Source organism: Chiloscyllium plagiosum, chromosome 8, assembly GCF_004010195.1.
Source record: "Chiloscyllium plagiosum isolate BGI_BamShark_2017 chromosome 8, ASM401019v2, whole genome shotgun sequence".
NCBI lineage: Eukaryota > Metazoa > Chordata > Chondrichthyes > Orectolobiformes > Hemiscylliidae > Chiloscyllium > Chiloscyllium plagiosum.
In genome coordinates this window covers 49,763,813-49,777,884 of record NC_057717.1, presented here as the reverse complement: position 1 = coordinate 49,777,884, position 14,072 = coordinate 49,763,813, and positions in this window count along the sequence as shown.

Here is a 14,072-nt window from a genome sequence, read left to right as displayed (position 1 = left end):
CATAAGACTCCAACGACATAGGCCCATATTCTGATCTTTAAAGCTTTCTAAGAATGTAAGATGATTGTGATCCAAGTATATATCCATCTCCAACGCATTGTTCGTGACATTCACATTATAATGTTGTCAGGTGAGTGCCAATCTCAACAGTTCTTTTTCTATCATAAATTATTTCCTCTGTTGGATGTTGATCTTTTTCGAAAAGTAGACAACTAGCAGATCAATCAAATCTATTCTTTTTTCCCCCGTCTTAAATTGCGAAACGTCAGATTGTTTCATTGGTTTTAATATTGTCAATATACTGAAGTCAAATTTGATCCGAGGTTGACATTTGGGGCACGATTTAAACGAATGGGCCGAATTCGTATTTGTTTTTGCCATCATAACAACTCAGCCAGTGCTCATTGCTGCAGCAAATGTTACATTGTAATTCTCCATCACTCTGTGTGCTTGCAAAGTCCTTCACTCTCTTAATGGTATCGTACAGTTCCACATCCTCATAACAACGTATGAATTTAAATGACGAAGGAGTGAGCTACGAGAACGTATAGGGGACATTAAGGCATATTAATGCAAGGACAATGAATTTAATACATGTGGTCAGAGATAGGGACAAAGCATAAAATTACTAAACATTAACATTGTGCAGAAAAATACGTTAGAGCAGTGTGGGAATCAAAGCTGCTGAGGTGTAACTGGCGCTTTTCACTTGAAATGCGGGATTGCTGCTTTTCAAGAAACGTGGTGAAGGAATGTCAGAGATGGTATTAAGATACGGGGCCAACAAATGAAATCAAAACAGCCTTTTTAATTCCTGAATTCAGAATGCAATAAAATATGAAACGTTCAAAGATGCTCAAAAGGTTTTAAACGGACTTTTGTAATATCACATATCCGAGATGAAGTTTATTACTGACACACACATTTAACACGATTCCAAACAAGTAACATGACCAAAAATTGCACCAGAAAAAAGGCAGTGAAATTGGATTTATAAAGTTCAGTGTTTTTCGAGTGACACAGGCACGGCAGGGCTCTATGACAGGGCTGACGATATTTTATGAATTTTATGAAAGGAAGCAGAAATGGGTACGTTATGAATGAATGAAGAATTTGAACTTGTATGTGTGGGATCAAATAATTTCCGTTTAAATGTGCGTTTTCAGGACTTTAACATTTCCAGTCTCTGCCTTATCACAATAAATACTTGTTAATTTTTGCATGTTCGTGAATGTAGGTTTCAGGTTTATTTCTTTAATAGTAGTTATATAGCCTACAGAATGAAAGGGTGGTCAGTTAGATAAATGCACAGATAGACAACTAATGAGAACGACAGAGAAGAAGAGAAAGTAAGAAGGGAAAGAGATAGAGAAAGCGATCGAGAAAGAGATAGAGAGAGAGAGAGAGAGGGCAAGATCACAGAACCATGGGATTATTACCGGGTAGAAGGAGACCAGTGGGCAAGTTAGATCTTAAAACACGCGACATCTCCGAGTTTGAACCTATTTTTGCACCATTTACCTGAATTCTATTTCTGTAGTCCAATACTCTGCGTCCTTAATTCCCTGCAAGAAGACAAACCTATACGTGAGGAATTTATACAGTGAATTACATTCAAAATGCTGAGGACAAACGGAAGTTATTTTAAAATGCCGTGGTTTCTTTCATCATAAATAGCTCGCCAATGTTTAATTCACCACTGTAATGCTCAATTTTATTTTCTGGTTGGGCGAAATCAAATATATTTCCCCAATGTTCCTAAATAGTTGGTAATAAGTTGTTTTATTTTTGTGCATGGTAGACTGTAATGAGTGGAATGCTGCCATTAACTATTTACAGTTAAAAGAAGTGATCTGGAAGCAGTAACAAGTGTAAAAACGCAACTTTTGCGGATCATAGCAAAGTAGGTGGGAAAGCCGACAGTGATGAGTAGCTAAGGTTTGTGGAAATGTATACAGGTAGGAGAATATGCCAGTATCTGAAAGTTGGAATTCCATGTCGATAAGTGCAATGAGTGTCCATTTGGCAGAAATAAATTATTAAAACGGAAAATGATAGCTTAAATGTCAAACAAATAAGTGTGTCAATGCAGTGGTTTATTGTTGTCCTCGTAAGTGAATATGAGAAATTAGGTATGGACGTGTAATATTTAATAAAAAAAAAAGCAAGGTGGAATCTTGATATTTATTGCAAACGAACTGGATAATAAACGACAAGCAGCGTTGTTATATTTCTGTGAGACCACACGAGGAACATTGTGTCCAATTTTGTTCTCCTTACTTGTGATAGCATCGAAAGCATTTCACGGGAGTATAATCAGCTTAATCTCATGGATGAAATGGATGAAGTAAGAGGAGTGATGGAATATCTTGGGCTTTTAATCGCTGAAGTTTAGAAGAGTGAGAGAGGATCTGATTGCGCTCCATAAAATGCTAAAGTGGTTGATAAAGCAGATGTTAAAAAAGATGTTTTCTCTTGTGTAACAGTCTCAAAGAAGACATCGTAAATATTGAGTGGAGGTTGATTCAACAATAAGATGAGGATAAACTTATTTTCTCACAGATTTGAGAATCTTTTGGAACTCACTGCCTCTGAGTGCAGTGGAGGCAAAATCAATCAACACGATCAAGAAAGAAATGCATATGTTTATGATGAAAAGCGGGATAAAAGGTGAGGGACGGCCATTAGAAAAGTTGAAGTGACACCAGAATAAGTACGGTCATGGTTATGATGAATGGCGAAGCATTGCATTACCTATTCCCACTCCTAATTCTTAAGTTCTGATGTTCCTACATTCCGATGACACATTTTCAGAACGAAGAGAAAATCATGTTGATTATTTGCGTTTATTTCTTCGAAGTTCTACATCTGGTTTGGAGTTACAGATGTTGTTGACATAGTAGCGTTAGACTCCTGTATTGCTCATTGCAGATAAGGTTGAGGCCTTGGGAAACAACTGGCGAGTTTCTGATAGTCGAGGTCTGCAGTTCTGGAGTGTTGTGAGAGCCGCAGTGCCTTTCGTGCTGAGTTAATTCAGTAACACGTATCTGACAATCTTTACCATTTCGTAGAGGGAATCTGGAATAGCATTTCAAGATGAGGTGACTGGATTGTCACATTTTGGTTATTTCCTGCCCTCCTTTGGCGATTGGTGGCTCTTGGTATTCAATGCATTTCCATGCCTGTTCCTACTAATCCATTGCTCCATGAGCTCCAACACACTGTGGAAATTGTTACGAATTTCTTCATACTGTTTTGCTAACCTAAATTGATTGTCAGTAAATTCTCCAAACCTTTGTGCACTCCACACCATTTGGAATCTTTTCTTTCACAGCATCATATTTGAAACTTTTAATCTGTGCAAATTCTTTGGTAATGTTCTTGGACATCCCTACAATCCACTTTTTGTCCTGTTCCTCATTCACTTGATAGTATGCCAGTTACGACTGAATCGAAGACGTTATTGAGGAGACGATCTTGCAACTTGCTGAACTCATCCATTGGTGTTCTGTGATTCCACAAAGAATGACCTTTAAGAAGGGATTTACATGGTATTGAAACTCAGTGGCAGTCAAAGAACATATATACTTCTTCAACCAGATTAGTTGTGTTTTGCCGGGAAACTGGGAGGTGGTGCTTTGTACTCCCATGGGGAGAGCTTCCATGTGTCCAAATTGGCGTCAATGAATGCTTGGTGAGTTTTTGAAATATTCTTTGAGTTTCACTCATCGAGACCAAAGGATGGAATTCCATGATTCCGACTGCTTGGGCATTGTGGATATCTTCTTTGGAAGTTAAAGTTTAAGCTAAATGCCAAATTATTGCCAGGACCTATCATGTTATTGCAACCACGACATTGATGCGCCTGGTCCCTCTCAGATTTCAGTTGATAGCAGTAACAATATAATTGGGAGCTGTTTGCGGTGAATGCCTACAGAGTGGTTCAAACCCTGTTTACCACCTCAGCTGGAAGACCCTGCTGTCCAGTTTGCATTTGATTATTTTGGTTTCATTTATTCATTATTCTTTCCAAAGCATCAAGATGTGTATTCGCTATGGACATGTGAAACGAATAGTGCAGCGTGGAAATAGTAATCTTCAACATTCAATGAAACTGAATTGTCTGTACCAGATAAATTGAGGTCAGACACAATTCTCTGTCTGGAGGACTGATCAAAGAAGAGATACTAAATTATTTAGGACTACAATGATTGGAGAATGGAAGGTTTGCAGGATGTCAAAGAAACCTAAAGTAACAGTGAGAGACTGGAGAGGATACACACATGATGATCAATGAGTCAAGATCCTGCGATCACAGTTTAAGCTCACAGATCACACTCGTTAGAGCTGAGATCAGGAGAACAATTTATAACCAGAGACGATGAATGTGTGGTATTCTCTCTCACAGAAAACAATAACATAAAGACGAGACAAACGCAGTAACATGTGAGCAACTTGTATTGCTTCACTTTAACTTCTACGTTATCAATGGAAGAACGGTATATGTGAAGCAAAAGTCACAACAGAATAGTGGACAGCTCTCGCGAAGAATACAGGTCTGCTGCTGCTGCTCCAAAGGCCCACATTGAGGGTCACGTTGAAATTGCTATATCTGTTCTGAATCACCCAAAATTAACATTCTGCCAATATTGGACAATGTGTTACCTCAGTGAAGAAAATAGTAGACTTTCAGAACAATTATTTTCAATTTCCTCCGAACATTATGTGGGGAATAAGTTCATCCCGAATTATTCAAATGCGGTTGTTTCTTTGTTTCTGTTTCTTTGACGACCTGAAACAGTACTTAAGTCGATCCTTACGCATTTCAGTGGGGCGTAAAAGGTGGTGACATCAAGCCACTCTGGATACAGGCATCCACAAAACTCATTTTTTTTTAATATTGTGTGCTTGTTCAAACAATGTGCTTCTTCAAACTGATGTTCAACACATTAGCTGGATAAGATTGGCAAGAGGACAACTGCAGGACCTTAGTTTTAGATAAAACTAACTAAAGTAGGAATTTCTGGAGAAACTCAGTAGGCCTTTTCGCATCTATGCAGAGGAAACAGTGTGAAACTTTCTAGTCTGATTAAGAAGAATATCAGAAGAACAATAGGCACATGTTTCTCTCCAGATTAGATTAGATTACCTACATTATGGAAATAGGTCCTTTGGTCCAAATGTCCACACCGACCCTCCGAAGAGAAACCCACCCAGACTGATTTTCCCTCTGACTAAAACACCTGACACTATGAGCAATTCGCCTACCTGCACATCTTCGGACTGTTGGAGGAAACAACACAGACACAGGGAGAATCTGAAAATTCCACATAGATAGTCACTCAAGGCTGGAATGGAACCTAGATGCTGTGAGGTAGCAGTGCTAACCACTGAGCCATCGTACCGCCCTTGTTGGTACAACGATACGAGGATGTGCTGGTATATTTTTATTTGTTTCTGGTCTTCTTATTTTGCTGTACTTTGGTGTAATTTGTGGATATGTTCACGTTGATGCCAGCAGATATCAAAGGATCAAAATTAAGATTCCCCTGACAATTCCCTTACATTTCTATCAGGGCCACAGCGTCACCTATGCCAATGGGATAGGGCACAGGCACAAATGTTACTGACAGGCAGGCATGCACTGCAAACTATAATTCTTTAAATGTGCTTATGTTGGAGGATAAAAAGCATTACTGTGACTATAACATGTCCTGACTTTCGCTCCCCATCTGTGAATATTATGAGTGCAAAACCAACATACATTTGAGGCACAGACAGGAGGCAGGGAACAGGTTAGCCATTTTTATTCAGACAGGAAGGAGTGGATGAACGATAGGGCCAAGACAATCCCTATCCCACCCCCACACACACATTTTACATGCGATGATACGGCAAACAAAATATAAATGGTACAGATCTTCTAAATAGAAGAAAATATGGGTGTGGAAACCGGAAGAATATTAGTAGCATGAGAAATGCTAAAACAAAAATTGGTCTGAGGCAGGTAACGTTGTAAATAAATGTTGTGCTATTTTGGAAGAGTTTGGCGGTTTCCTGTGTCAACACTATGCTTCCTCTCTGAGAACAGGGATATTCAACAAGGATGTGTTCTCCTTGTGTTAATGAATGGTGAAACACGCTACTACCAATGGAAGAGTTTTTTACTTCCATAAAGCTACCTCTAAGTACCATGGAGTCATTAAAGGAAATACAAAGAGGCTTAAGCTGTCTATTAAAAAAATAACATTTGTTCCATCAGATTAATAGTTCCACCATGTGAAAAATCAATAGATATCTAGGAAGGGGGAGCAGGAACACCAGAAGAAGTATGTGTGAAATACAAAATCGAAACAAACTCTTTAAGGCAGTGTAAGAATTGCACAGGTTCCAATGATATCGCTGCTCATTCTTAGAAGGTTTGTAGATACCAGACTCCGTCTCCTCATATGACAGCCCCATTAACTCACAGACAGTCTGGCGAACTTCTATTAAACTTCAGTCAAACAAAGGCATTGCGAGATTAAAAAATCCAAATGGTCTTTCACACGGTTCTGTAAGGAAAATATTCAAGACATTGTTACTCCTATCGCAGAAATCCTCTTCTTTTTGACTTTGCTAATTAGTTGAACAACTGAGGTAATCGGATATTTCACCATGCTGAGGAATTGACCTCTGAACTTCGATTGTGTAACAACGTAAATAAATGTGTTCGTGCAGCAACTTAAATTCATCAGGATATATCCGGCTTGTTGAAGGATATATTCAGTATCACTGTAATCTCGGTGGTCTGTTCCTGTTACATTATAAAACACAAATTCAATAAGATACGTCAACCACAGGAGTAATAAGTTGCCAGATATAGTAAAAAGTAAGATTGCAGACTTCTTTCTGCTCTCCATCTCTGGTCACTGTGATTCTCTGCCTTGTCCTGACCCCTCAGCTGCTTACGGACACGGCTGGCTACAAAAATATGTCTGACAGTCAGAATGTTGAGAATAAGAATTAACGCAAATGGAATTAATGGAGTTGAGGTTGTCACAAACCAATCGAAGATGACCCATCCAATCTCTGTCTAGTAGCTCTTTTTCTCAACGCAGAATGTTGGTACATTGTTTATGAAAACTCCAGGTTCAACTGCAAAGTAGTGGGGGGATGTTTTTTAAACAGACAAAAATGGATATTGTTGATAGGATTACAGTTGCTGTACGCTCTGTGCAGTACTTTCTCTTCAGATTCTGGCAACAAATGGCCACAAATCGATCAAAGGTGAAAGTTATGCTCTACCAGGCAGAACCATCTATTGCCACACGGCTCAGTACAAGATTAACACTACAGGAAGCATGGAAGAAAAGGAAAGCACCCGGAAAGTAATAAGAAATGATTCTCCAAACTATGACGTATGTGACAATCACCAATAAATCTGCTGTGAATTAGGTAACGGGTGGTGCAGATGGAAAGACCACATTTTCCCCGAGATAAGATCACAATTGCCACGACATTAACTGGAAGAAAGGACTAAAAACAACATGAATGTTGTTGATTAGGATTCCATATAAGTTTGAATAGTAAACTTTGCGAAAGCCTTGTGTGTTGAATAAATGTATAAACCAACAGTTTATAATTGCATACATTATGTTAATTTTGTGATTGTTTGGAGGTGATTGGCATTCATCGTTCATTAATCTTACTGAAAGGAACCAGCCACTTGACAAGTCTCTGGTGTATGCTTAAGTCTTTGACTATCCTATTACTTATAACACAGTAGAAAAATTGGGTACGTATGTATTCAATTATGCAAAATATTCAAATATGTTTCACTCGTATCTTTTAGGCAAGGAAATCTGCCAAACTTACTTGGTCTGGTCTGCATATTTCTCCAGACCCTCAGCAATATGGTTGACCCTAAACGGCTTGCTGGGCAATGAGGGACGAACAACATATGTTGATCTGTGCAGTGACGGACTCATCCCGTGATTGAACATTAAAAAAAGGCAAAATAAGCAAATAAATGACAAGTTTTAAGTATGTAAATTCATTAAGCGTGGTAGTTTATGAAATATAGTAAAGCTGAAATATGAGGTATTTCTGGACATCATTGTGATTCAGAATAAACTTCTAAATTCAATTTCAACTGTTTCGATTTCATGGATAATGACTTTGACTTTGTGAGCTGCCGAGTGAATTCTCTCGATAAGAAACGCATCAAGGACTAAAAAAACTATCTGAATTATGACTATCAGGAGTTGTATTACCTCTGATTCTTTTCAATTAAAATTATTGGAGTCTTGAGATGTTTAAAATTTTGCTCATCAGATTCCTTGATATGATTTTGCTCTTAGAGATGTACAACATGGAATTAATTCCTTTGGTCCAACCCAGTCATGCCGACCAGGTATCCAAATCCAATCTCGTGCTATCTGCCAGCACTCGACCATATCCCTCCTAACCCTCCCGATTAATGTACCCATCCAGGTGCATTTAAACGTTACAATTGTACCAGCCTCGACCCATTCGTCTGGCAGCTTTTGATTTTTTTGTAATCTGCATTTTACAGTAAGAACATAACAAAGTACAATTATTTTTTTTTTCTATTTGTTGAGGCAAAGCAGCACAAATTTGTTTAATTTAAGAATTAGGTTTTACTGAAAAAAAAATAACTTGGAAGCGGGTCCATTAATCCTGAGCCAGCTCATTACTGTCAACAATTCCTGTGACTGTTTCGCTGGCATCCACAAATTTGTTTAATTTAAGAATTAGGTTTTACTGAAAAAAAATAACTTGGAAGCGGGTCCATTAATCCTGAGCCAGCTCATTACTGTCAACAATTCCTGTGACTGTTTCGCTGGCATCCACAACAGACGATCCTCAAGCATCATCTTTTCTGTTGTGCCAATACTCCTCTAACATCACTGCTTGACCAACTGGATTTGACCAACCAATGTTAAAGTCGCGACCGTCGCTGATCGATCCACTTGATAGATATTGCCGTCATGCTGTTCTGCCACTTTTTCAACACAGCAGACCCAATCAACAACGAAGACACTGATGCTCTATTGCCAGCGTTTGCTGTCGAGCAGACCTCGCAAACATAACATCTGCAATGTAGCAGCTGCTGATTCCATATCTTGTACTTGCTCCAGAAAAGGAAGTGAGGGGTGAACTCTCCTGTACACTATACCTATTCGAGATCCACACTCTGCTCGCCACTCAACGTCCGCATCCTCGGCTCACCAGATGTCTGCGCACTGTACCCAGCTCGATACGACTGATGGACCTTGTGCTGGACTTTGTGCTGCCGCTTATACCATCAAAACAAAGGAAAGGTAAACAGGTAAAAAGAAAATGAGATGAAAGGAAAAGAAAAAAATGTTATCAGTGCAGATGAGCTGCAGCGCAAAAGCCTTGTTCTGCAGCTATCTGGTTCTGGAACTTATAGCGGAACATTTTCATGAAACTACTGTGAAATACCTTGAAATATTAATCTTCCATTTAATAAGCAGGCCAAAACGGGGTCATGGTAATAAAGGTGTGGTCCCACCTAGAACTTGGCAGTTGGAGTAACACTTCCTGACATTTATACATGAGCACGCTTGCCAATAGGGCCAACAAGTCTTTCGCCTTCCTGACGAACCTTTTAACTTAACGCTGCAATACTGAGTTAGCGATTCAAAAGTAGTTGATTGCAGTACGTCACTTATTGCATCGCAATGTGTGTTGAGGGAAACTGAGCGTATACGTCGAACTGGCAATGTTAAATTAGATTTGGGCAGAATGCATGAATGGCGGTTTAAGTAATTATGGCGCTAATGAAAGTGAATTAATTCACTGATTTTTCCCCCCAATTGTTGCCATCCATTTGTTGTTGTGACACGGATGGTGCTGCTAAGTGGGCGGCACGGTGGCACAGTGGCTAGCACTGCTGCCTCACAGCGGTAGAGACCCGGGCTCAAATCCCGCCTTAGGCGACTGACTGTGTGGGGTTTGCACGTTCTCCCTGTGTCTGCGTGGGTTTTCTGCGGGTGCTCTGGTTTCCACCCACAGTCCAAAACGTGCAGGCTAGGTGAAATGGCCGTGCTAAATTGCCCATAGTGTTAGGGGCAGGGGTAAATGTAGTGGAATGGGTCTGGGTAGGTTGTGCTTCGGTAGGTCGGTGTGGACTTGTTGGACCGAAGGGCCTCTTTCCACACTGTAAGTAATATTAAAAAAAGACAGTGTTTCTGGACATTGACCTGACAACAGGGTAGTTACAGGTCGTTCTCTTCCAAATCAGGACGATGTATGATTTTAAGGGAAATTTGTAATAGACACTCCATCCATTCACCGTCTGCTCTTCATCGCAGAGGTTGCCTATGTTAGACATTTCAAAGTGCTGCAGAATCAGACATGACCAGTTTCTGCATTTGTGCCTTTTAGCTCTTATACATTTTCCATTATGCATTTTTGATTAAGGGATTGTGATGATAGTGTTCCTTTCAGAGGTGCATTTTTCCTCTTTTCTTTTCAGAAACGTTCAACAAGATGTACTAGAGTATGTGGTAACGTGCATAGCTTTGAGAACTTCGAACTTTTGTTCGATAGTTGCAACAATAGAAGCATCCTTGATGAGTGTGGAGAACTCTCACAGACCAGAAATTTTATGTTTTTCTTTTATCTTTTGTGTTCAGCAGTAAGACAAGCAGAAGCTATTTTCTCTTCTCTTCGAACACAGCGTTTTACACTTGACTTTAATGTTCAATAGTTTACGGTCTATGTTAAAACTTTTAAAATGTTTTGAGGGTTCTGGTTGATTAGCAGAGGAAATGGGCAATGATTAGGCGTTGGATAATAAATCAAATCCTGGATACCAATATCAGTGTACGTTTGCGAGGTTAGAGAATGCGGATAAGAGAATTAATCAGGTTGCAAAGGAAAAGGGGATCTCATTGACGATAATAAAGACAGTTGTGAAAGGCAAAAGGAAGTTAAAATAACGCTGTGGTGTTTTCACAGCAATAGAGTTGGCAATGAATGCGAATTAATTGAATATGAGTGTGGACAACATGTTAAGGGACATAATGGATGACTCCAAAATTGGTGGCATAGTTGGCAATGAAGGCTTGCGCAGATTACAGAGGGATCTGAATCAAATATGTCAGTCGACTGAAGAAAAAATGTCAGATGAAGCTTAGTTTCAATTAATGCAAGTTATTGCATTTTGGTTGATCAAACAAGGTTAAGACTTGTACAATTAATATCAGGTTTGAATCGAGTTTTCTAACAGAGGGATCTAGGTTTTCAGGTGCATAATACCTTGACGTTTGCGCCAAATGTGGACAAGGTGGTTAAAAACATTAGTATATTCGCCTTATTTGTGCAGTCCTTTGGTTAAAGGAGTTCTCAAGTCATTTTGAGGTTGTACAGGCCATTGCTGATGCCTCTTCTGGAGTACTGTGTCGAGTGCACTTGGCCGTGTTCTATGAAGGATGTTACTAAACCGGAGAGCATTCAGAAGAGATTTCCCGGATGTTGCTGGGTATAGAAGGTTTGCGTGACAAAGAAAGCCAAATGTAGGAAAACCAGGCAAGCCTGGAAATTTTATTGGTCAAGTAACAAAAAGAACAAGGGAAGTTAACCAACTGCTGCAGAGTGTACAAGATGTTCAGAGGTTGACTACGGAGTACGTGCCAGATCTGCTTGAAAAATATCCATGCAAGGGTAACGTTTATTCACATAGGCCATGACTAGTACGTAAGGAGGTTACAATATTAAGGGACACAGGACTCTCTCAGTCTTTCGTGTGGAAGGATGGGGAGATATGTACTCCTGAGGGACTATTGGTAGAAAAGGTACCAGTCGCAGGGATTCCTGCTGAGGCAAGTGCTCAATTATGTAAAGTGAGGCTAGACAGTACAGAGAAGAGTGGAGACTTATTTTGCATTGAAAATGACATAGCTGATTAACTGGAAGACGTGCTGCCTATTCTAGTTCAAACTCCAGTGTAGACAGAGGCAACTGAATACATGGATAATGTTTATCCTGGAATTGTCCCTGATTGTGTAATCACAAGATCACAAAGGCACAAATTGAAGCAGGAGAGTTTAAAAAGGCACAGATAAGGAAGCTGACATGGTGTTATCCGAAACTTGATTTTATCAGACGAGTAGAACAGAGAATGATCAAATAGGGAAACATGCAAGTAGCTTTAACTCTGCTAAGCTGATTGAACTACAGAAGAAAGACGAGGAATTAAAAGAGTTATCTCAAAAGGCATTTATAAGATCAAGAAAGTTGAATACATTCGTGTGTGTTATTACTTTACAAATAATGTCTTAATGACGAAAAGGAGACCATCACAAATTCAAACAGATGAGAAATGGTCAGAGATTCATCACATTGTTTTGCTGGCACGGTACAGAAGGGGGTGCTGCGAATGTCACAGGAGCAACCACGTGGAGGTCATTTCGGGGTGAGGAAAACACAGGATAAACGATACAGATATTTTTACTGGCCAGGACTACACAAGGATGTCATGGAATTTTTCCAGATGCGTAATGCATGTCAGCTAATTGGAAACGTACACGCAGTAATTAATTCCGCAACTTTAATAGCTATTCCTGCATTTTAGGAAATTTCCAGAAGAATTTCGTTTGATTGCTTAGGTCCCTGAAATCAGAAAAGTGAGAATAAGTGTTTATTAACAATAATGGATGTGACAACGTGCGGGAATCCCCTCAATCCAACATCACAGCTGAAAGGGCATAAAGAAGAGCTACTTCATTTTTTTTACTAGATACGGACTGCCAATAGAGGTCCAGTCAGTTCAAGGATAAAGCTTCACATCCAAACTATTCAAGGACGTTATGCATAACTTGAGAATAAAACGTTCAACTCGACTACATATCATCCAAAATCGCTGGGAACCTAGAGAGATGGCATCAAACACTGAAGACCATGTTGGAGGCTTATGGTCAGGATTATACAGATGCGTGGCATAAGGGAGTTCTGTTTATGCTTTTTGTGATTAGAGATGCACCGAATGAATCGACCAAATTCTGTCCATTTGAATTAATTTTTGGCATGAGTTGATTAAAACTGATTAAGGAGAAATTCATAAGTCAAAATTCACAGACCACTCATGTGCACTTCATGTCAAAATTTTGAGAACGGTTGAATAGAGCTGGAGAGTTGGTTAGACAGCATTTAACAGTATCAAGCATGTTGTGGTTCTGTTCGCCGAGCTGGGAATTTGTCTTGCAAACGTTTCGTCCCCTGTCTAGGTGACATCCTCAGTGCTTGGGAGCCTGCTGTGAAGCGCTTCTGTGATATTTCCTCCGGCATTTATTGTGGCCTGTCTCTGCCGCTTCCGGTTGTCAGTTCCAGCTGTCCGCTGTAGTGGCCAGTATATTGGGTCCAGGTCGATGTGTTTGTTGATAGAGTCTGTGGATGAATGCCATGCCTCTAGGACTTCCCTGGTTGTTCTCTGTTTGGCTTGCCCTATAATGGTAGTGTTGTCCCAGTCGAATTCATGTTGCTTGTCATCTGCGTGTCTGGCTACAAAGGATATCTGGTCGTGTCGTTTCGTGGCCAGTTGGTGTTCATGGATACGGATCGTTAGCTGTCTTCCTGTTTGTCCTATGTAGTGTTTTGTGCAGTCCTTGCATGTGATTTTGTACACTACATTGGTTTTGCTCATGTTGGGTATCGGATCCTTCGTTCTGGTGAGTTGTTGTCTGAGAATGGCTGTTGGGTTGTGTGCTGTTATGAGTCCTAGTGGTCGCAGTAGTCTGGCTGTCAGTTCGGTAATGCTCCTGATGTATGGTAATGTGGCTAGTCCTTTGTGTTGCAGCATGTCCTGAGCGCTTCACAGGAGGCTCCCAAGCACTGAGGATATCACCAAGAAAGGGGACGAAACGTTTGCAAGACAAGCTCGGCTAACAGAACCACAACAACGAGCACCCGAGCTACAAATCTTCTCCCAAACGTTGAGTATCAAGCATACAACGAAACAGGAAGTGGATTAAAAAATCACAAATTCGCACGTTTGAATTTGCGGGTCAAGTGTTGGTGTTACTTCCAGTGACAGGTGAGCT